At 38.9% G+C, this 26,087-nt stretch overlaps 1 protein-coding gene across 22 annotated transcripts in view; it reads right to left on the bottom strand.

Annotated features, from left to right (window-relative positions):
• The window catches only part of pcbp3 (poly(rC) binding protein 3), a 93,741-nt gene extending 72,800 nt beyond the window's left edge, over positions 1-20,941 (bottom strand). For 18 of the 22 annotated variants that reach the window (XM_008114575.3, XM_062959672.1, XM_062959662.1 and 15 more), the window contains exon 1: positions 20,789-20,928. The gene's annotated coding sequence lies outside the window, so the exon portion shown is untranslated. Of the gene's footprint in view, positions 1-20,788 lie in introns of all 22 variants that reach the window. The other 4 variants (XM_062959701.1, XM_062959692.1, XM_062959715.1 and 1 more) reach the window with 3 other exon arrangements.
• Positions 20,942-26,087: the final 5,146 nt, after the last annotated feature.

Genomic DNA, 26,087 nt, shown 5'->3' on the forward strand with positions numbered 1-26,087 from the left:
TAGCAGAACATAAGAAATAATTGGAATGGCTATAGCGGAAAGTCAAGGAAGAAAATGCAAAGGCTGAAAATTAAGAAACTAAAATAATCGCCACAGATGAATTATCAACTTTATGGTAGACCATGAAGACATTGAAATAATCAAAGATTTCTTATATCTTGGATCATTCATTAATCATAACAGAGGCTTCAGTCAAGAAATCGGAAGATTAGGAAGATTAGAACTTGACAGGGCAAACAAGAACTAAATAAGATCCTCAAGTAATTATATAGTGTTTGTGGATAACAAAACAAGTTAAAAACATATAGAGCATTATACAATATAAACATAATTAAATCATGTATGTATTGATGATGTCTCTGCTTTCTGAATTGAAAAGGTATATAGATAATGGGGGGGGGGGGAACGGGACCCAAATGGTTGTTAGAATTATATAATTGGAAGAGACCACATGGGCCATCCAGTCCAACCACCTGCTATACAGGAAAAACACACTCAAAGCACCTCTGACAGATGGCCATCCAGCCTGTTTAAAAGCCTCCAAATAATGAGTCTCTCCCATACTCCAATATGCATCATATTACATCTATTTATACTAAACAAAATTCAGCATTTTAGTGCCCCTTTATTTCAGAAAAATAACACTAATTATAGCAATACTTATTTATCACTGCTTCTTTTCAGAAATATGTTGAAACAGGACTCTTTATTGGGTTACGGGAGTAATCTTTCCATTCAGCAGTCCAGTACTTCCTGAACAACAATCCTCTATGAGGAAAAAAGGTGCTGGATAAGGGTCTTATTTTTTGCATATGGCAAAGCTGAACCATGAATTTGTAGATGGAATAGTGTGTGGGAGGGATTGTTCAGTGTCTACTCTACATCTTTCACTACTAGTTGCTATGAGGTATTGCTGCTATTCATGCAAAGAAATGCATGAAAAGCATAAAAATAAATGTAAAAATACAGAAGGGTGCTTCTCAGGTCAGAAAGGAGATTTGCTCCAGCGTGCGCAGCTTTCATAAGCTATTTATAGCCTGATTCCATATGCAGTGAGTGGGATGCAACATGGTGTGAGTCCAGATTGAAGCATAGCCTGTGTTAATAATGTGTTAATAATCTGTGCCTTTCACCATATGAGTCATGTAGGAAATACTATATGATCAGTCTAACACACATAGTTTCCCCCATTTTACATAAGCAACTTCCACATTGCTAGATATGTACACCTATGCCCTCAGTTGCCGGATCACACCACAAAAAAGTTGTAGCCTTTTTTGCATACATTATCCAATGGGAAATCTACATCAAGCCAAAGCTCTATTGGCAAAGAATAATGTTGGGCATACAGCTAATAACAGAAAGTAAATACTCTGTTATCCTGAGGAGAGGTCTTCAGAGGAATGTCACAGACCCCATGCTGCTCAGCTTTTTCTGGAATGACCTGTAGGAGAATGTAAATTTGCAAATACTCTAGAACAGTGGTTCTCAACCTATGGGTCGCCAGGTGTTTTGGCCTACAACTCCCAGAAATCCCAACCAGTTTACCAGTTAATAGGATTTCTAGGAGTTGAAGGCCAAAAACATCTGGGGACCCCAGGTTGAGAATCACTGCTCTAGAAGATGGACTCAAGATTCAAATGGAAGATGACCTTTAGTGGAGACAAAAGTTAAATCTTGCATTTAGATACAAGAGATCAAACTCTCCTTGTATTAATTTCTGTGCTCCCATGAAAATCAAATAAGCTTTCATTAACATGAGGTGCAGCTATAGTGTGTGTATGGAGGAGATCTACTTTCCCCCTGTGGCATGGACTTTCTTCTGCTCTCTTTCTCTCTCTGGCAGTCTCTATGCCCTTGGCAATACTTCACCTGCTTACATCATCTTAATGCTCTGGTGGCCCATTCTGAGCAATGGCTACTAGTATGTATCCAGCAGGGGATCCTTACAATTATAAGTGGTGCGGTGTGTGCCGTTTTTATAATTCACAATTCACATATGATGCTTTCAGGTGCTATCTCTTATGCTATGTTGTTTTTGTTGCAAGATTTATGTTTGTGTAAAGTCCCAGGGTCTTTGGTTGCTCTCTTGTAAGCTGAACAAAATAAGAGTTTCTTCATGGAAATCTGCACACACACAGCCAACACTGTTAGCCAGGACTGGTTGTGTTTTGCATTTGTAACATTTTGAGTAAAGATAAAGGTTTCCTCCTGACATTAACTCTAGTCATGTCTGACTCTGGGGGTTGGTGCTCATCTCCATTTCTAAGCCAAAGAGCCAGCATTGTCCATAGACACCTCCAAGGTCATGTGGCCAGCATGACTGCATGGAGTGCTGTTACCTTCTCACCGGAGCAGTACCTATTGATCTACTCACATTTGCATATTTTTGAACTGCTAGATTGGCAGAAACTGGGGCTAACAGCGGGAACTCACCCCTCTCCCCGGATTCAAACTGATGACCTTTCAGTCAGCAAGTTCAGTAACTCAGTGGTTTAATCCGCTGCGTCACCGGGGGCTCCAATGATAATATAAATACTGTAAACCCAAATTAATAAACAAGAATAAAAGTAATTACCAATAGTTCAAGTATCTATATGCCACTCTAGAATATTTTGAATGACTTGTAAATTAGGTTATTACATCACCATTATCATCTCCACATGGAAGATGCAGGAGACAAGAGCTTGCTGAAGGTTTGGTTAGCAGACCCTATTTAAGTGAGAATTGTTGTTGTTGTTCAGTCGCTTCCAACTCTTCGTGACCTCATGGACCAGCCCATGCCTGAGCTTCCTGTTGGCTGTGGCCACTCCCAGCTACTTCAAGGTCAAACCAGTCCCTTCAAGGATACCACCCATCCATCTTGCCCTTGGTTAGCCCCTCTTCCCTTTTCCTTCCATTTTCCCCAGCATCAATCTCTTCTCCAAGCTTTCCTGTCTTCTCATTATGTGGCCAAAGTACTTCATCTTTGCCTTTAATATCCTTCCCTCCAGTGAGCAGCCGAGCATTATTTCCTGGAGGATGGACTGGTTGGATCTCCTTGTGGTTCAAGGCACTCTCAGAATTTTCCTCCAACACCACAGTTCATAAGTGAGAATACCCTCATTCCCCACCCCCACCCCCATTAAAATGTGTCCCATTTACTTTACTGAGCTGGGAAAATGGATTTGGCTGACTCTTCAGCTGCCCCACTTATATGCCTATCTAAAGAAGAGTTTGAGAACAAAGGATATGGCTTTGATTTATTGTGTTTAACAGTTCAGTACCCACATCATCCAGTGTGTAGACCACACTAGCAGAAACTGACAGAGCTTATTAAAGAATCTATAGTTCTACAGGAAGACTTCACAGGGAATTATTGCCTTGTAGGAGTGAAGAGAGACAGCCCTAGAGTAAAACCCTGGAACACAACACATTTTGATAAACATGTCCAGCAGATTACGCAGTCCAAGCATAATTTTTTCTTTGAATACATTGATGTATGTGCTCGTGTATGAGGACATGGGATTGGCTGTTGTTCAGCTTCTTCATTGCCAATACATTACTTTTCTTGAAAGATCCAAAACCGTGGACAATACCCAACAACTGCTTTTAACTGTGTAGCTTTCCTCATTCCAGTAAACCTCCAAGACCATAATTTGGGTGGGAAGGTGGCAGAAGAGGAAAAACAGAGGAAAAACATCACATTCTGTTCTGTTCTGTTCTGTTCACAAGACGTAATGAAATAAAATGGGTGCATACTTTAAATTTTACCTGGAATTTCTCTGTCCTCCAATTAATTATCATTAATTGTTAATAAATGATAATATCCATTCCTTTAACTCGAACAGATTGTACTCTAACTGGCTTGGAATTTCTCTGTCCCACATCATCCCTTTTCATCTTTTTTCCCAGTCACATTTGCTTCAAGACCAGAAGGTACATTTTTTTTTTGGTAAGCAATGTTTGTATGAAATGTCCGGCCAAATGAGATAAGTCTGCATCTAATCCATCTAAACTGTTGGCTGCTCTCTCTTCCTTTATCCCACTCCCAGCCTCATGCACGCTCTTTTAATGGGCATCACAGTAAAGTAGGCATTTGAATCATGAGCAATCTTTTCCTTCCTTTCATCATGTTATAGATTTACGTCACTGGAGGAAAATTGATTCCTTTGCATGGAAATTTACTTTGGTACATGCAGCTAAAAAATAACAGCAGCCTATTAAAAATCCAAGAACTACTTTCCGCATGGCAGGATTTTGGAATGTAGTCCCAAACTCCCTTTTGGAATATAATTTAGCAAAATACTATAAAATATGTGTTATTGTCAAAGATGTTAAGACCTACCTCAACTCGGTTTCTCAACAGAATTGCTTTGTTTGGCAAACCCAACAAAAACCTTAGAAACAAATACGTTTTATTTGGCATATGGTTAATTTTGGGACTGTAGTCCATGTCATCAACTTAATGACTTTCCAGCATTTTCAGTTACATAGAGGATGTATACTGATAAGAAATGTCTATTTGCTCCTTCATGCCAACCTACAGAAATATCTCAGGAAAGTCTGCCTTGCAAGACAGCCGGTCACCATTTGTTCTAATACTGGCTTACTGCATTTGGCTTTATGCTTAAATATGTTTCTGCACATCTTTTCTCAAAAACTGGAGTTCCTTCTATGTTCCTCCCCAAATATTTAATTACCGCACAATGGCAGAGTAATCCAAAACAATGCATGATTTAAATCCAGTGTCTTTAACAACCTTTTCTTTTAATTTTTTTTATACAAAGTGTTTTCTGGTCCATAAAACCAACTACAATCTATTTCTTCATTTTCAAAGTGCCTTCAAAGCTCTTTGCTGTTTTCCTCACAATAGAATAACATGGCCATCTCACTGGAATCAGTATGATTTTTGAAAAATATCTGTCTTGCTTGCTTTTTTCTGTACTTCCTTTTCTTTGTGATTTTAGTTTACTGTAATTATTCTATTTCTTGGATCTATATCTCATATTTTCCCCCAAAGTGGAACTCCAGGTCCACTATACAGTGTTCCCTCACTACTTCGCAGTTCACTTTTCGCGGAATCACTGTTTTGCAGTTTTTCAATAAACACTAAAAGACTATCATAAATCATAAAAAATTACAATTTACAGCCTAAGGAAGGGAGGAAGGAGAAGCCAAAGGGAGAGAAAAGGAGCAACGGGAAGAGAAGAATGCGATTTATCAACACATGATTGGTTGATAAAGACTTAAAATAGTGTATAACTACTAAAATAATGTATAAATATTAAAATAAATATAGCGTCCCTACTTTGTGGATTTTCAATTATTGCAGGTGGTCCTGGAACCTAACCCCAGCGATAAGTGAGGGAACACTGTGTATATGTAGGAAAATATTATTAAAACACAAAGCAAGTATATGGTAAAACAAAATTAAATAAAAGCACAACTGAAAACATGAATTTACAACAAAATTAATTTAAAATACATTTCAAAATTACATTACCTATAAAAATACAGCAACACTGTGAACTGCCGAAACTGGGGTGGGGAGAGTATTTACCTGTCACTAGGATGGCAGGTACGATTGCTTTGGTAGGGAGTTTCAAGGTCTTGGAGCACCCATCAATAAAGCCCTTCTCACATCCTTGCCAAATGTCCTTCTGAGACTCAGAAAAGGAGCTCTCATGAAGATCACGAAGCCCAAACAATGCAGTTTTTCCAATCGCCTGGATCAGACTAGGGTTGATACGTCATAACTGGCACTTGAAAGTGTGCCCAGAAATAGACCAATTGCCAGTGGAACTGTCATAACAATGGACTCAAGGGTTTCTGGTCAACAGTCTGGCTGCAGCCTTAGGGGCCTGCTGCAGGTTCAAAACACTTCTCAGTAACAACCTCGTGTAAAGCACATGACAGTAGTTCAAACGGTAGAAAATGAACCTGCATTAGCGTGGTGAGCTATAACATAGACAGGAATGGCAGCAATTGTCACATAAACTTCAACGGTGCAAATATTTTCCTGCCAACCCTGAAACCTGGACATCCAGGCTCAGGAAAAAATCCAGAGAGACACCCAAACTATAAACCTGTGTTTTCAGAGGGAGCATAGCTCTATCCAGTACAGGCTAAACTCCTGGTCCTTGATCTTCTTCTCAACTGACCAGAAGCACCTGTTTTGTCTTGTTTAAGCTCCAGTTTACCCATCCTAATATAATCCAATACTGGCATCAATATTGGTTTGGAACTACAGCCACCCCCTTCCCCCCATTCACTGGGGTTAAAGGCACAAGACCCCTGTAGCAGTAAATAATAAATAAATAATAATAATACACTTTATTTTTTTATCCCGCCCCAACTCCCCGAAGGGACTCGGGGCGGCTCACAACAGGGACAAGCCCAAAACAACAACACAACATATTTGACAAAAACTTAAAACACTCCGATACACAAAATAAAATAATGGACAATACATTAAAACCCATAAATTTATTTATTTATTTATTTATGTGCTTATTTATAGTAAATAAATCATGAATAAAAATGCTTTTTCTGTGTTTTACCAGAGATACTATCTCTCTAGTAATATTTAGATTTCCTAGCGCCGTAGAGTCACACTGTAGGACCCGCAGATTCTGAGAGAGAACATTTGAATAAAAAACAGTGAATAATCAAAGTCACAAAAGTCAAACTTACAAATGTGGATGGGTGACTAGATTAATTTTCCTCCTGCATTTTTATGATAGCTTAAGTCAGTGGTTCTCAACCTGGGGTCCCCAGATGTTTTTGGCCTAAAACTCCCAGAAATCCCAGTCAGTTTACCAGCTGTTAGGATTTCTGGGAGTTGAAGGCCAAAACGTCTGGGGACCCCAGGTTGAGAACCACTGCATTAATTGAAGGAAAAGAATAAACAAAGGAAAGGTATATAAAAATTGACTCTGAATTCTGTGGTCATATCTGGTTTTTCCCCAGTTTTTCCTAATGTTTTGAATGACTTGGGCTGTGTACAAACTACTCACTCTCATTCTCTTCTCTCTGAAAGTGGTCGAAGAAATAATTCCAGATACCCATGTAATGGGATTCACTCCCAAATGTCAATAGTATTTTGTAGCAGGGAAGGAAGGAGATCAACACTACTTTCATGATAACACTAGATTACATGGCATCAAAGATTGATCAGTAACTAGTCAGTAACTCAGGTCAGTGGCTTCTCTGTGTCAACCATCAGTGGTTCTCAAAGTCTCAGGCAGAAGTCTTTTCCAATGTTCAAGCCTTCCTTTTTATTGGTTGTAGTAGCAAATACTACATTCACAGGAACCTTGATGTTGAATATATGTGTGTGTAGTTGGAAAAATCCATTCTTCAGTATGATTTGAAGGAGTTAAAAACATAGAGACTTGTAATACTAGAATAGGACCTTCAGGTCAAGCTGACATGGGATCCGGAGGTTGGAACTACTGATAAGAGAACCCATAAATTAACATGTGCTTGCCAAGTTTCTCTCTCTTTATGTTGGACCTCATGCTGTGAGTAAATCCTTGTTTAAATAAAGTAATTAGCCTCTCTGCTGATCTGATCGGAAGGGTTTGCTGTTTGATTTATTGATGAGCCAGCACAGAAGAAGAGCAGGATAAATTGTGTGCTTCAAAACTGAAGTTTTGGTAGTCACGAGAGGGAAAGGAGTTTGGGGATGCCTCCTTTCTGCATCGCTGACAGATGTTATCCTGAAATGGTTTTTTTGGAAAAAAGAAATGTGAGTCGGGAGTGAATCTCAAATAAGTGCCATGTTTTCAGACTTGAATGTCCACTAGTGTGGTGGTGACTAGGTAGTATGTAAAACTAACACATCCAAAACACCTGGGGACTCGCAGGTTGAGAACCACTGTGATAAATCAACAGTTATACAAATTCCATAGATTGAATGGGTCTACTCTAGCTGGAACTAGCAAATGAATTTAGGATGTAATATGTTTACTAACTGCTTACATTTTGATTTATTACTTCCATTAGTTCATTTTATGCAGCAATGCAGAGTAGTCAATGTTTCAAAATAGTGCTTTTCCTCAGAATAGATCCAGCTTACAAAGGTGTATGTCAAATGAACCTCAGGACTCTTTTTCTTTTTTTTTTAATTCTACTGCTGCATTAACAGCTATTTCTCTAAAATTACAGGTTTAGTTGGGGGAATCTCAAAGCTACATGGAACGCTCTTGGCCATTTAGTCCAATGGCTGCCCTGCAGCAGAAAAACAGGGGACCTAAAGCATCAGCGACAGATGCTGCTCCATCCTGATTTTTCCAATCCCTTCCATTTCCAATCCCAATCCCCCAGGCATCTTGTCCCATTACTGAGCTATTTTCATCTTTTCTAAAATGGTTTAATCTAAATGCATGCTGCTGTTTGCTTAGCTGAACTTTAGCTCTTTTTTTACACACAAGGCTAAGCGTATTTTTCAGTTTTACATTATTATTATTATTATTATTATTATGAAACAATTTTTTAGATTTGCATTTTGCTTGTTGATTTGAAAAAAACAGAAGGTATGCCTGCACATTTATAAAATGCCATCGATGCACTAGGAACTAAACATCTGTCAGAAGAGGAAGCCAAATCAGTTGAAACAGGGGCAAACGTATGGGTGCAAACACCCTTTTGTTTAGCTTCCCCTTTTTCCTGGAATAGGCTCCAAGGCTTATGTGATGGTAGATATCTGCTTGGTATTGAACCCAAATTTTCAAGATCAGGAGAAAGGCTTGAAAAGAATTGTAGGTAAAAGTAAAGGGTTTCCCCTGACATTAAATCTAGTCGTGTCCGAATTTGGGGGTTGCTGCTCATCTCCATTTCTAAGCCAAAGAGCCAGTGTTGTCCATAGATGTCTCCAAGGTCATGTGGCCAGCATGACTGCATGGAGAGCCATTACCTTCCCGCCAGAGCAGTACCTATTGATATACTCATGTTTGCATGTTTTCGAACTGCTAGGTTGGTAGAAGCTGGGGCTAACAATGGGAGCTCATACCACTCCCCAGATTCAAACCATTGACTTTTTGGTTAGCAAGTTCAGCAGCTCAGTGGTTTAATCCGCTGCATCACTGGGGGCTCCGAAAACAACACTAGCAATAAAAAAGGTTGCTCACTAGGGGTCAGATTACCATTTTTACCTAAAGGATGTACACAAGTTTTATCTGGCATAAGTTTTTTCAGAATGCAACCCATTTCATAAAAGGCACCTGATTATGTGGCCTACCATCCATGAAATGCTTTTAGAGTTGAAAAAAAAAATAACCGAGGGGAGCTATTTTGCTTTTAATCCTGTTTCAGAGAGTAGGGAATCACAAACAGCAAAAAAAAAAAAGTGGTCTGGAAGTGACAAAAATGTCACATCAGCATTTCAGCATTGTGAAATTTGTCATATGGGGAGACCTACAGTGATTGCCAATGGGTTTTCAGGCCCAGTTTAGGATTTTTAGCTTTAAGCTCTAAAAAGTGGTCCTCAACCTGTTGGTCTCCAGATGTTTTGGCCTTCAACTCACAGAAATCCTAACAGCTGGTAAACTGGCTGGGATTTTTGGGAGTTGTAAGCCAAAACACCTGGGGACCCACAGGTTGAGAACCACTGCTCTAAAATTACTTGAGGTCTGGCTAACTAAGAGATAGCCAGAGGCCACTTCTGCAGTTGCTAGTCCACAGTTCAGACACCCACAGGATGTGATTGTCCAAAGGACTGCTTGATGGACAGCTAGGCTGGCTTCCAGTCTTTGGAATGCCCTTTCCTTGATAATGTGATCCATCCCTCCTCTCTGTAGGGATGGATCACAGTGATTTTAGAAAGGGTATAAAAGTATAGCTCCTCAATTTGGCTGTTTAATCTGCTTTGTTTATTGTATCTATTGTATGACACCCCCCCCCCCCCCCCATATTCAAAGGGTATACATTTCAAGACCCACACAGAGACATGGATAACTGAAAATGTAGTTTGTTATGTTTTCTATGTTTAACTTTGTTGTAAGGTGTTTTTGACAACTGAATGTTTTTTTATGTTCATCTTGGAAACCGTCCTGAGTCCTCTCGAGAAGATGGGGCAGTATATAAATCAAGTTTATTATTATTATTATTATTATTATTATTATTATTATTATTATTATTATTGACACAACAACATTGTGTGACACAGCAAACAAGATAGATATGCTGGATTTCGTATCACAAAAATCGAACACTTCACAAGTGTCTAGGACTGTGTGATGTATTTTCGGATGATGCGCGCAGATCCCAGTAGGGTGGCCTTTTGCAGTTGGCAGATCGTAATTTTGTCAATGTCTATTGTTTCCAAATGCCGGCTGAGATCTTTGGGCACGGCACCCAATGTGCCAATCACCACCGGGACCACCTGCACTGGTTTCTGCCAGAGTCTTTGAAGTTCAATCTTGAGGTCCTGATAGCGGCTGAGTTTTTCCTGTTGTTTTTCGTCAATGCGACTGTCATTTGGGATGGCGACATCAATGATCCAAACCTTTTTCTTTTCCACAACTGTGATGTCGGGCGCGTTGTGTTCCAGAACTTTGTCAGTCCCACAGTATCTTTGCGTGCTCATTTTCCAATACTTTTGCAGGTTTGTGAACCCACCAGTTCTTTGCTGCTGGGAGGTGGTACTTGAGGCATAAGTTCCAATGAATCATTTGGGCCACATAGTTGTGCCTCTGTTTGTAGTCTGTCTGTGCAATTTTCTTACAGCAGCTGAGGATATGATCAATGGTTTCATCAGTTTCCTTGAACAGTCTGCATTTTGGGTCATCAGCTGATTTTCAATCTTGGTCTTAATTGCATTTGTCCTGATGGCTTGCTCCTGGGCTGCAAGGATCAGGCCTTCTGTCTCCTTCTTCAGGGTCCCATTCGTGAGCCATAGCCAGGTCTTCTCCTTATCAGCTTTGCGTTCAATTTTGTCAAGGAACTTTCCATGCAATTATTATTATTATTATTATTATTATTATTATTATTATTATTATTATTATTATTATTATTAGGGCAGTGTAGATTCAACCCTAGAGAAGCCTGCAAACACTTCTGAGGGGAAAGGAATATTTTTGGAAATGTGGGAAAGTGAAGCAGTAAATATCAAATCTGTGGATAAAGGGCTTGTAGTGTATTCTTATAGTGCTGTTGTTTCGAGTGGTTTTAATGACATGTTAGTCACACTAATCATATTTTTAGTGGAAATGCTGGGTAAAAAAACCACAAATGACTAAAGTGCACTTTCATTTACAGGCTCTGGAATGTCAGTTTTGCTACAGTTCCAACCTAAACTATCTGAATTAAGGGATTCTCAGTCTGGAGAAAAAAGTGTCTATACCCAAAGTATAGGAATCCTTTGTTCCTCTACCAAAGCTTCCCTGTTATTAGATTCATCTCTGTTGGTCACAAGCTGTCTGAGCCTGTTCAGTAGACTCTTCTGAGGAAAATGGGAAGGGGAGAAGGGGAATAGGAAGACTCAACAGTTTGATACACGAGCCTAAGATTGATAAATCTCCCAGTCTAGGCACAGGACTTGCTACAGTCCTTTCTACCGTGAGACATTGTGGTAAAACGTGCAGCTGCAAATGCTTCTGCAAATTCTAAATGCAATGTGAATGGCCATTCCCCCCTGCGCCCTCACAGAGAATATTCTGTCTGCTTACACAGACCTCCTCCTCCTATTTGACACAATTCTATGACCATTATATTAAGTGAGCATAATGCAGCAACCCACGACCTCCACATCTGGGACTCTCCCTCTGCTTACCCAGGCAGAATCCATTCACAGCCCTTGGTTTAATCCCGAAGGCAATATCTTCCAAATAATCGGCCTTTGCTTTCAATCTCTTGATCTAGTCATGTTCCTCAAATCCTCTCAGACCAAAAGCAAAGCAATCTTTATGGCCTCATTTTATGTTTTTATTTGCTTTTAATCTTTGGAAATGTATTTGGCTGGAGGGGCTGAGTAAATGTAGTTAAGATTAGTTTGATTCTCTAATTAAGCATTCAAAGCTTTTATGTACATGGCTGTTTGTATCTAGTCATTGTTTGTAAATTTACAGAATATTTTTTTTCTGAACCGGCTTGCATATATGCAAGACTTTTGTGATTTAGTGTGCTATTCCCTCAGTTATGGGGGATGCATTTTCCCTAATTTTAGCCTCGCTCTGCTTTTATTGGCTTGCTAGCTGGGTCTAATTTGTACTGAATTTTGGTGATACAGTACTTTGTTTTGGAATGTGTATGTTCTCTCCGGTAGTGGGTGTATAAATGGAATAGCTCAGGAAGGTCCGATACCACATACATTAATAAGACATGCATATTGTGCAGGGTTTAAATGCCTTTAAATGATAACATCTCTTATTGCTGTGAGTTGATAGGCAATTTAAAGTTGTGTACACATGTGAACACACATATAGGCTACGGGAGGTGGATGAGAATTTAGTTTTAGCTCATTTTTAATGAGAAATTACCAAAATTTGCAAAGTTTGGGGATAGAAAAAATGAGCATAAAGAAAAGTGTGGGATAAATAAAAACCAACAAATTCACCCATGTAGGCTTAATACTTAAAAAGCTGGGTTTGAATCCAACTTGTCCAGCTTTGTTTCTGATGCTAAATTAGGGCTGTCACTTCTCAGCCTTAACAGCTATAGGACAGGCAGGTGCAACATGATCCCAATGATACTGGGAATAAGCTATATTTAGTTCATATAGTATTTTATGTAATATTTTGTGGAGCCCCTGGTGGTGCAGTGGGTTAAACCCTTGTGCTGGCAGGACTGATGACTTGAAGGTTGGGTTACGGACCTGAAGGTTGCCGGTTCAAATCCAACCTGGGAGAGCGTGGATGAGCTCCCTCTATCAGCTCCAGCTCCATGCAGGAACATGAGAGAAGCTTCCCACAAGGAAGGTAAAAACATCAAAACATCCGGGCATCCCCTGGGCAACATCCTTGCAGAGGGCCAATTCTCTCACACCAGAAGTGACTTGCAGTTTCTCAAGTTGCTCCCGACACAAAAAAACTGTAATATTTAATGTACATTTAATAGAATTTAATGGTGTATTATGTATTGTATTTAATAATCTAGTTTGTATACATTTATTTGCTTGTCCTGTATATGAAAGACCTATGGTCTAAGCATTAAATAAACTACTATTTAGGTACAACATGATTATTGGGAATAAGCTATATCTATTGAATTTGAACAGTGCAATGAGTTAGGAATTTCATTTGATTTGTGTTTTTGAGAAATCTCTAGAAATATTATCATATTTATGATAAGAACAACTTGAGATTTAAAACATCCGACAGTCCATACCTATCTATGAGCAGGGAAGTTTTTGAGCCCCTGGTGGCACAGTGGATTAAACTGCTGAGGTGCTGAACTTGCTGACCAAAAGGTCAGTGGTTCGAATTTGGGGAGTGGTGTGAGCTCCCGCTGTTAGCCCCAGCTTCTGCCAACCTAGCAGTTCGAAAACATGCAAATGTGAGTAGATCAATAGGTACTGCTCTGGCAGGAAGGTAATGGCACTCCATGCAGTCATGCCGGCCACCTAACCTTAGAGGTGTCTAAGGAAACGCCGGCTCTTCGGCTTAGAAATGGAGATGAGCACCAACCCCCAGAATTGGACAGAAATAAACAGGGGAAAACCTTTACCTTTACCTATGGGGAGTAAGTCATAAGAATTAGTTCTCTTGCTTTCGAGCCACAGTCAAGGTCTAAAATTGAATTTGGGTTCCCTACCTACAAGTGAGTTTTCAATGCTTGGGAATAGAGTAGTAACTGACTACTTGTTTAACTGCCCTCATTTTACCACCACGACAACCCTGTGAGGAAGATTAGCATGAGTGTGTATAGCTGAGTAGGAAGTTGAATGTAGTTCTATTTCATCACCGTAAATAAATGCTGTTGAAAGATAATCTCTCAAAAGAAAAAATGATCTTGGGTTGCATGTACACTGTCAAATTAATGCAGTTTGCCACAATTTAATTGCCATGTTTCAATGCGCGGGAATACTGGCACAAGGTCATTCTCTCCCAAAGAGAAGTCCCTCACCAATCCACACATTCTAGGATTCCATAGCATTAAGCCATGGCAACTAACGTGGTGTCAAAGTGCATCAATTCAACAGTGTAGATGCAGCGATCCTAGGGGGCTGGGTAACAGAATATATGAATTACTGCCATCATGTCCCATTTGGCCCCATTTTCCACACTTTTTTAAAACTTCCCCTCCCCTCTGAATTACGACTTTTTTTCCCTTTGAGGTTATGCAGTGGGAAAATGGGTTGTGTGTGGTATTCTTTGACTCTTGCTGCACAATATGGCAGTAAAGCTTTCACTACTGCAATGAACATCTGTAGGCATATCTCTGCATCTTTTTTTGGGTGTGTGTGTGTAATATCATAGGGACTCTGGTCTAAATTACTTAATTGGAAGTTTCTGAGCACTAAAGGAGAAGCTAATGTGCACAGTTTTCTCTTTCTAATCCAATGATTGTCAACCTGGGATCCCCAGATGTTTTGGCCTTCAACTCCCAGAAATCCTAACAGCTGGTAAACTGGCTGGGATTTCTGGGAATTGTAGGCCAAAAACATCTGGGGAACCCAGGTTGAGAACCGCTGCTCTAAACCTACCTAACTGGCTGGAGATAATGGGAATGGCGATATAAATTTTAGTTATACATCTTAAAGACACCAAGCTTAGTAAGTTTAAAAGGTAATCAATAACTAATTAAAAGACAATATGGTTGTCTTTGATTGATTTAATCAAATTAATTGAAGTTTGGTGTGGTAGATGAGTGTTGGACAATAGAGACCAGGGTTTCATTCCCTGCTTGGCCTTGGAAACCTACTGTGATCAGTCATAAGCGGAAAATGACATGAAGGCACACAATAACAGCATCAATTAAAGCAATAAAACTCATTATCAAAAGAATTCCCACATTGCTGCTAGTCTTCTTTATGAACTAGATGAAAATTGTTCTGTAAAAAGACAGCACTGAACTTAAAATATAATTTACTTATTTGTATATTGTGTCCTTCTACACACAAAAAAGCCAACTGCTGTTAATTGAAAGTAAGATGGATCTATATAATTGGCATTAGGTTAACTCATTAGACCACACTGTCTCAATTATATTACTAGCAAAGCCAATGGATCTTGCAAAATAGTGTGTGTGCTCTCCAGTATCCAGAGCTTCATAAACCGGGCCCGCTCGTCTCTGACCCTGACAGCAAGCTCTAAAACTGTCACTCCAGATCTCTTTTCACTTCACCTAGATCTCAGCCTGAATTAAAATCAAAGGAAGATTTAAAAAAATTCTAGGAGCAATTCAGAGCACAGTTAATTTTCTCTTACTTCCATTCATTACCAATTGTATTGAAGAGAATTCAATTCTATATTGAATCAAGGTCTTTATTTCTTAGGTAATGCAGATTATAGAACATTAAATAATTTGTTTTTAGATAAATACCATATTTATTATTTTACATATTTTATTAAAAATATAGTATACAGTACCATCTATAAAGACCACAGCGTACAATTCATAATGGTGAGAAATAATCTCAACATAGTAAAAGCATCTTGAACAATGTCTCATGGGCAACATCATTGCAGACGGCCAATTCTCTCACACCAGAAGCATGTTTCTCAAGTTTCTCCTGACACAAAAAAAATGTAGATTTCCATCAAATTGGTCAGGCCCCAACAGCTTTCAGGAAAGGTCTTGTAAATTTTTACTGGGTGCTAGAATAACACAAATAAGGGGGTTGTTTCACAACTGGGGTGTCACAACAGAGTTTCTCCCACTCCATTGCACCACCCCGACTGATGGGAGACAGAGGAGGGTCTCTCCAGCAGAGATCTCAATCTCAAGCAGCCACATACAGCAGGAGATGCCTCCTGTAATATTAGAAAATGAAATGTGGTGCTGGAAAAAAATTCTATGCATGCTAAAATGATAAATAAATGGGCGCTAAAGCACTGCAACCACAGCCAAGATGACTAAATTGGGATTAAATTGAGTATGTCCTTCTTTGGCCGTATTTTGAGAATATATGCCTTACTAGAAAAGACAATAATGCTTGGCAAGATACCAGGCTATAGGAAAGAAGTAAGACCACAATGCAGATGGATAAACCTAACCAGTGAAGTCACGATACCCGGTGTGGAAGATCTGAGCAGCACTGATGACAGGGTGACTTAGACGTCTCTCATGTGGTCTCTATGTGTCAGAATTGACTTGATGGCAGTAAACAACAACAAAAATCTTTTGATTCCTGTGGATCTGGAGTGCCAAATCTGTATATTTTGCTTCATGCCACATCAATATTTTTATAAAAAATTAATTTTCCCCCTTTAGATTTGTGAAAAACATGGGCATTATTTACGTTACTAAAAAAATAAATGCAACCAAATTCACAACAATCTGTATTGGTCACACTGAACAAAGGCAATAATTCCCATTATGTTGCCCTTACCTTTTTGTTGTTAAAGATAACTGTAGGAAAAGGAAAAATGTAATCATTTTATTTTAGTGCCACAAACTTGTTTTAATCCATAGGAATTCAAAACCAGATTTTTGGGCCTAAACATTCCAAAGTCTTCTGCCTGTAAACATGTATCTGTGTTTTTGTTTTACATCTATCAAATACAAAATGCTCTTTAAATTGAGCTTATAAAGAAATTTGTGGAATTATTAAAAAAAAAACCCTAAAGGAAATGCAATTCTCACCTATTCCTCCGAGATATCACTATCCTGCTTGACCATACATGTGTTTCTGTCTGATATGCACATAAAATAGGATATGAATAATGGCAAATCATTGTTGCTGTTGTCTACATTCACGTCATTTTTGACTTGGTTACTCAAATAACCCTGTTTTCTCTGTTCAAGAGCTGTTTGTAATTTCTCTGAATCTGGGGATAGTGTGACTTGTCTAAGATCATAGTGGGATGAGGGGTTATGATGTATACAATATCAATGGCTAAAAGATGAGGTTTCTGCAAACCAAGAAGTTCGAGTTTGGATCTCCTCATGGCCACTGAACTCATTTTCATTAAGCCATCACTCTCTCTCTGCCTCAGTTCACCGTTTAAAAGTGAGGAGATCATACCAGGGACAAACTTTTGGGACAGGACAGGTAAAACATAAAAGTTTTCCCCTGACATTAAGTCTAGCCATGTCCGATTCTGGAGGTTGGTGCTCATCTCCATTCCTAAGCTGAAGAGCCGGCGTTGTCCGTAGACATCTCCAAGGTCATGTGCCCAGCATAACTTCATGGAGCGCCATTACCTTCCTGTTGGAGCAGTACCTATTAATCTACTCTCATTTGTATGTTTTTGAACTGCTAGTTTGGCAGAGGCTGAGGCTAACAGCAGAATCTCACCCCCACTCCCCGGATTCAGACTGCTGACCTTTTGGTCAGCAAGTTCAGCAGCTCAGCAGTTTAACCCGCTGTGCCACTGGGAGCTCCCGATACAGGACTAGTGATGTGAAATATTTTCAACACAGCAGCCAAATGAATTAGAGCTTTTTAAAAGACCATTACTTAATTTGCTTCATTGACTGGGATACGGAGCTATAATTTTAATATAACGTGTACCATAGGGGGATCATTTCCAGAATAAGTACACATCTATTGCATTTATCATTGTTTCCTTTTAAAAACCCTGTGTGTGTGGGGGGGGGGGGATGCTGTAGTTGAACTACTTGGCAGAGGAAGTCTATAGCAGTCAATGTCATGGCGCATTTAAATGATTTCCTTTTCCCCTACAGATTGCCATTGGAGAAGACAGCAAGGTCATTTGCTCACCTCCCAATTCCCTCCCCCTCATCCACATTTCGGGTCACTTGATTATTTCTGTCAGGATCCTCTGTTGTTACAGAAGTCTGTATTCAGTTCACTGGCTCTCTACATAGGCTGACTATTGTTACTAATATTAGTGAAATAGGTCTGTCCATATTTCCTTGCACAAAGAAGTAAAGTCAGTGTATGTGTTGTGTATCAGATATATGGTGATGCAAGAATATATCTCCACAATATTGTTAATATTGTGACAATGACTACGAATAATATTCATAGTGTGCTCCGGATTTTTCATTGTTGTTGATTTCCTTCCTTCTTGCTTGCTATTTATTTACTGCCTTTCTGCCTCAAAAGTAAGGACATTTTAAAATATATTATTTTCCATACTTCCCCCATCTCAGAATTATGATAATATAAAATTAATTTCACAGTGAAATAATGACTTCAATTAAAAATGTGCTAATACTGTAACATGCTATATATATCTCAGGTCTTTCTTCTTACACTTTTTGCCTGGAAATGAGGCTTTGTTTACAATATCTGACAAAGTAAGTGATCATAGTAGGTTTCTAAATAATTTGCAGTAATAAAAATTTTACGAAGACTATTGATTCCAAGACATATTTGGGCCTTGATTTTCCTGTGCGACTAGTGAAACCTCATCGGCTGGATTACAGTCAGCAACGAGAAAGGCAGAAATCATGGGTTTTATATTTTCCATGGGTTATACAATGTGAATTTAATTCATAGCTCACACAAGCACCAGAAAATGAAATCAAAAGTCTTTGTGTATGAAAATGGTATTGATAGCATAAGCAGGAGTTCCTTCTCCAAAGAACGTACCTGAAATTCTACAACACAATGTATATATTACATTTTATTCTGATGCGATAGCAAATCACGGAATCTAGGATTCTATACAGCAAGATGTGGTAGAGAGGCCATTTTCTATGCAAACTATTAAGGCAATCTTTGATTTCAACTGTACACTTGCAAACATCCATGTTCAGATCAAAGGAAACAAAGGAAACCCTTATTCCAAAAAATAAGAGACAGGATAAAGAATATGATTATGAATTGTAAGATGTATATTCATTTTGTTCTTAAGGGTCATATACACACACACATATACATACGTATACATATACATATATCTCACAGAAAACCCAACTGAATTCAATGTGATTTCCTTCGCTGTAAACACATCTATGATTTTGCTTTTCTGATTTTACTGAGAGCAAAATTCCATCCTTCCTTGCTCATTCTGAGAACATTTATCAGACAAAGTAATAGATATCTATCAGCTAATTTGGATGTATTTTAGCAAAGTCATCAATATGAATAATATTTTGAAGTATTATGTTTGCAATACCCTAATGTTGCAATATTAAGCATTTGCATGTTTGTGTGTGGATATGTACCTTCAAAGTTGCCTGTCGATTAATGGCAACCCCATAAATTTCACAGGGTCATCTTACAAGAGGTATGTATCAACACGATCAGTGAACATCCCCCCCCCCCCCGAATAACTACACTTTCAATTACACTGAATAAATAACTTAACCCTTTCTTTATTTTATATACATATAAAATATGGGGATCAAAATGCAAAAACAAAAATGATACAAATCAAACTGATTTTGTTCGGATAAACAAATTAATTAATAGCATTTTGACCGAATAGAAAATAACTTTGTATTAAGTATTTCACTTCAGTACAAAAATATTTTGTTAAAATTAGAAGTTCGATTTTCTAGTAAGTTTTCCTGCTTTTTAAATCTGTTTTACAAGGAAGATCACTCTCTAATAAATATTAGTGTGATTCATATTAATATAATAGCTGGTCCACGTTGAAATGTTATATAAGAGATGGAAGCTGCATCATTTTAGAATATCTGATCCACAATAAAATGTTGAACAAATAAAAATCAACGGCATTGATTTTTATCCATAATACTTTAAAAATTATATATTAGTACTAATGAGAGTAAATAGATCCATTAACACCAGGTATATTTATTAATGATATGATGTGAATTAATCAACAGTGGGATGTGAATGTTCCCAGTGATCAAGGGAATGGATCTTGCATATTTCAAATGTATATTTCCTTTAGTAGTAGTATGATATGTCATATGTCAGATGTCAAATTCATATCAATGCACATTTTATGGTACTGCATGATTTTATACTGGCCAACCTTTCTACTAAACAAACAAAAAACGAAAACTACCTTTCACCTAGTATCAATTCAAACATTTTCTTCAAAAATCTAACGTTATATGTTCACTGATCATAAAAGAGCAAGAATTAAAAGAAGGAACGATATATTAGATCATTTACTGCACAAATAATTTAAAATTATTACAGGATTTCATTGCTGTTACCTCATGTTTACAAATACACGTACACACATATACATGTGTGTGTGTGTGTGTGTGTGTGTGTGTATATATATATATATATATATATATATATATATATATAAGACACACACCCCATATATATCACCAGAATTTTGCATATTTAAGAACTAATTAATTCCTCTCTTCAGTTTTATATCCAATTTAAAGAAACACTTATTTTGGAAAAAATATGTATGCCAAGAAATAGAGTCGGTTATGCCCAATCATTATACTATATTTTTTATTATCACTATTATTTCAAATTATTTGATACAATGGAAGATACATATTTAAGTGCTAAACAATCCCATTTTATCAAAAAATAATGACATCTAAATTTAATATCCAAATTAGTTCGATTTCTGTGAATATTTTTTGACATAGAAAATGTTAACTCCATTGTGCCTTCTTAAGGTAGGTTCTTGAGGAGATCTCTCAATATATCTCTTAAAAGACCTTTGGGCACTTCAATTCCATTTGCTAGATATTATCTTTATTATACTTTATGTTTCACACTTAGAGAGGAAACACTGCTAAAAGTTATTGTACTGTACCAAAACAATATTCTAAATCTTCTTACCTCCAAAAAGCAGCTTTGGAAATGATTTAGTTTGATGTGGGTCTCAAACAGATGGTCACTCTTTCCACGTTGAGAAAGGATGAAAAATGCGAATGGATAACATTACAGGGATGTCTTGTTCAAATGCATAGAGGTCTAAAACCTCATTGGCCTTCGGATGAGAATCATGTGACATGGGATGAAGTGCATGTGACCTATTTTCTCCCAAATCCTTTCATTTCCTTGAAATGGAATGCAACCAACAGCGATGGTTCTGTAATTTTGATGACATTTCTAAAAAAGCCACTGAGCAAATCAGTTACCCTCGGGCCACAAGACCTCAGCATAGAGGAGTTCCCAATGATCAGGAGAATGGATCCAGCAATTAACCAATTATTACTTCTTCACCATTTGGAATCCCAGCTTTCCGTTTGCTTTATTTAACTGACAGATGGGGAACAAACACTCTGATCTTCAACACATGTGCACATCTCAATTACGGTCTCCATGCAATTGTAGCTAAATCACATGCGTTAGCATGTGATATTTTTGCAACTATCATTGTATCTTTACGTAGATGCATATTCAGTTACGTAACTATACTAGTGCCAGTAGCCTAATGGTGGTGTATCATGATTGGAAATGCATCATGGAAATATAGTTAGAATTTCAGTGCATCTACATTGTAGAATTAATGCAATTTGACACCACTTTAACTCCTATGATGACTCAATGCTATAGATAGAATCATGTGAGTATGCAATTTTACTAGATATTTAGCCTTCTCTGCCAAAGAGTGTGGCAGCTGTACCAAACTAAAAATTCCATGATTCCATAGCACTAAGCCATAGCAGCTAAAGTGGTTGGGAAATTATTTTGCAACCCTCCATGCCAAATTATATTCATTTTGCATTGTAGATGCCCTTTTAAAGACTTGGTATAAAAGCTGCCAAATTATCGAACGGTTTCAAAACCAATAGGTTGAATGGTATTAGAGAACTAGAACAAAATCTACACTAAAACACTGCAGTCCTTCAATGAATGTCTTTGAGGCACAAAGTACACGATCCAGTGCTGGTCAGAGGGGGGAATTTTGGAATTCTGTATAACTGTAAGGAGGCCATCCTTTTCCAAATGGTAAACTCCCATGAATCCCCTGAAGTTAGTCTAGATGTCTGAGAAATTCTCAGGAGCTTTTTTTTTTGGCAGCATGGAGTGTTGTAAAAGTAAGGAGGGAAAATAATAATAATAATAATAATAATAATAATAATAATAATAACAACTTTATTTTTGTACCCCGCCTCCATCTCCCTGAAGGGACCCGGGGCGGCTAACATGGGGCCAGGGTGAGGTAATTACAATAGAACAAAATAAAATAACACACATCATCAACAAGTAAAAATTAAAACAAAATAAAAACACAATTATAAATTCCAGATGTTTTTTTCCCTAAAGAATGCCTAATTTTGGATGCTTCTACACAGCCATTTAATCAAAGTCAGGATGTGGATTAAAGAGAACAGATTTGCTGCAAAGTGCTTACACGGGCACCTCAAAAACCCGTTTTTCTATATTTGTGGTGGCCACAAATAGCAACTGAGTGTGGATCAGTTTAATCCAAGGAATAATTATTTTCAACGTTTGTGATAAAGATAGTCTCTTTATGTCTGAGGAGCTGTGGGTTGGGCCAAAGGGGGATTCTACCCCCCAGCAGGAGGCTCCAGATGGTGGAGACTCATTAGTTTCATTCATTAAGTGACATAAGAGTCAAACAGAGGTTGCACCACTCACCGTAATGCTGTTTCAATACATGGTCTCCAGAAATAGCTGCCTATAAATTTCCCTGTCCCTTCCTGATAGTTTTGTTGCTTTCAGCCCTACAACTTGATGACTAGCAGTATGTGTTTTCCTGCCTAGGATTGGGAACAGTTTAAGACCCTGTTTGTTGTTGTTGCTGTCGTTGCTGCGGTTGCTGCTGTTTATACCCGCTTTATCTCTTCTGAAGGAGACTTAAAGCAGCTTACATTAAAAGTATTACCACATAATTTAACGTATACAAATATGCAAACATTAAAAAAGAATAAAACATAACAATATTAAAAAGTCACAGTTAAAATCCATTAAAACATTGTTGTTGTTTATTTGTTCAGTCACTTCCAACTCTTTGTGATCTCATGGACCAGCCCATGCCAGAACTCCCTGCCGGCCATGGCCACTCCCAGCTCCTTCAAGGTCAAGCCAGTCACTTCAAGGATACCTTCCATCCATCTTGCTCTTGGTCAGCCCCTCTTCCTTTTCCCTTCCATTTTCCCCAGCATCATGATCTTCTCCAAGCTTTGCTGTCTTCTCATTATGTGGCTAAAGTACTTCATCTTTGCCTCTAATATCCTTCCCTCCATTAAAACATATTTAAACTAAAAACCATAGCACCCCCTGACTTGATCTTTAAAACCTTCTTCTTTAAAAGCCTGCCTGAAGAAAAAGGTTTTAGCCAGCACAGGACAGCAGAGAGGGGGCCATTCTTGCTTCCCTGGGAAGAAGGGAGTTTCAGAGTTGAGGGGCAGCCACCGAGAAGGAAGGCCTGCTCTCTCATTTCCACCAACCATGCTTGAGATGGAGGTGGGACCGAGAGAAGGAATGGACTCTCCTGAAGATCTCAGGGCCTGGGCAGGTTCGTACAAGTGGATGTGGTCAGCTAAATAGCCCAGATCTGAACTGCTCAGGGCTTTAAGGGTCATAACCAGCACTTTAAATTGTGCCCAGAAACGGACTGGCAGCCAGTAGAGCTGCTGCAACAAATGGGTTGTCTGCTCCCCGTAGCCAGCCCCAGTTAGCAACCTGGCTGCAGCTCTTTGGACCAGCTGAAGTTTCCAAGCACTCTTCAGAGGCAGTCCCACGTAAAGCGTGTTACAGTAATCCAGATGAGATGTAACTAAGGCACGTACCACCATGGCCAGATCTGGCTTCTCAAGGAATGAGCGCAGTTGGCACACAAGCTTTAATTGTGCAAAGGCCCTGCCAGCCACCACCGATACCTGGGCCTCTAGGTTCAATGCTGAGGAAGATCCCCAAACTGTGAACCTCTGTCTTCAAGGGGAGTGTAACTCCATTCAACACAGGCTGAATCTCTATTCCCTGATCTACCTTCCGATTAACCAGGGCACCTCTGTCTTGTCTGGATTACGTTTCAATGTGTTTCTCCTCAACCAGCCCCTTACTGATGACAGGCACTGGTTTAGAACCAGGACAGCTCCCTTGACGTTAGGTGGAAAGTAATAGTAGAGTTGAGTGTCACCGTACTCCAAAACTCCGGATAACCTCTTGCAGCAATTTCATTTATATATTAAATGGCATGGAGGACAAAGTGGAACCCTGAGAAATCCCACAGGACAGCGGCCAAGGGTTCAGACAGGAATCCTTTAGCACTACTTTCTAGGCACAACCCTCCAGGAAGCACTGGAGCCACTGTAAAACAGTGCCTGCCAGTCCCATCCTAGCGAGACAATCCAGAAGGATACTGTGGTCAATGGTATCGAAAGCCGCTGAGAAATCCAGGAGAACTAACAGGGACACATTCCCCCGTTTAGTTCTCTGTGTAGGTCATCAATCAAAGTGACCAAAGATGTCTCTGAAACCAGATTGAAACAGATCTAGATAATTTGTTTCATCCAGAAATCCCTGGAGTTGAGAGGCCACAACACGCTCCAAAACCTTGCTCAAAAACGAGAGATTGCACACTGGGCAATAATTGCCCATTATGGCGGCGTTCAGAGATGGTTTTTAAAATATGGATCTCCCAACTGCCTCCTTTAGGCAAGTTGGAATTTTGCCTTGTTCAGAGGAGGCATTGACCACCACCTTCACACAGCCAGCCACTTCCCATCTGGCCCATTTGATCAGCTAGGAAGGGCAATGATCTAGAATACATGTGGTAGATCTCACCACTCCAATTTAGGACTGGGAGAGATAATATAGTGTGGTACAGTGTTTTAAATATAGGAAGAATTCAAATCCACATTCAGCCATGGAAAGCCATTGGGTGACCTTGGGCAAACCACACTCTCTCAACCTCAAAAGAGGACAATGGCAGATCTCCTCCTGCCAAGAAATTATTACAATAGGCTTGCTATAAAGTTGCCAGAAGTTGATGGTGACATGAGGACACATAACCACAATTGTGCCATTCCAGAAAGTGAATAGCACTTTTGACTTCCCTCCCCATTTCTAAAATACTGAAAGACTCTTTTCCAAACAGCCTTATAAAGTATGCTGTTATATCAATAAAATATTGATGGTTTTGATGTTGGGAGAAAATATACTGTTGTAAACAACTGTTCAGTCAATAGTATTTTTCCATTCCCACCCTCTGTTTGGAAACCATGTCATGCTATCAATAATATGAAAAGGCATGCTGAAAGGACAGATAGTGGCACTAACTAAGAACCTATGTTGACCTTCAGTAAAAGACACTGGACTAAATCAAGCACCAAGTAATCTGCTAAATAATTATATAAGAAGGCAAAATCATTTCAGTTTTCTCTCTCCCTAGCAAGCCTGCTGGATTAAAAGATAAAAAAGAGCGTTGCTTAGATTAAAACCGCTGTGATGCTTAAGAAGAGGATGTATTTAGGATAAGGTAATACAGAAAGGTCCTTGTAACATTTACTGTGGTGTGTAGTCAATGAGAAAATAAGCTCACATAATGGCATCAGGCTTTAAATGGCAACTCTTTCTTTTTTTACATATAGAAACAAGCAGGTACCATGTGTTGTACTACAACTGTCTCTGAGATGTGGCCATGTGATGGACCTACAGCTTTGGGAGAAGACCAAAGTCAGAAGACAGGCTGAGGTGGGGCAGACTGATGCAGTTCAGATGTAACTTAGCTTGGTTCCCAACTCAACCCATGTCAAGAGGCATGTCAAGAGGTAACTCCACAGGAATCCTCAAAACCTGGACTGTCCTAGGATTCCCTGTTCTGTGAAGAAGCACTGTGGATCTACACATTTGTGCATGTGAACAGTCCCTTCCTAGAGATGCTACATGTATTGCTAGGAAGGTTGTGGCTGGCATTGACATTGATGTGTGAATGTGGGAAACCAATTGAAGGTCAGAGCTTTGGTTCCCTCACAGGAATACATGAAAAGTGGACAGTGTCATGTTCCTTCTCCTTGCTGTTCACTCTCAAATGAAGTACAGTAGAGTCTCAATTATCCAACATAAACGGGCCAGCAGAACATTGGATAAGCGAATATGTTGGATAATAAGGAGAGATTAAGAAAAAGCCTGTTAAACATCACATTAGGTTATGATTTTACAA

The sequence above is a fragment of the Anolis carolinensis genome, chromosome 1 (assembly GCF_035594765.1).
Source record: "Anolis carolinensis isolate JA03-04 chromosome 1, rAnoCar3.1.pri, whole genome shotgun sequence".
NCBI lineage: Eukaryota > Metazoa > Chordata > Lepidosauria > Squamata > Dactyloidae > Anolis > Anolis carolinensis.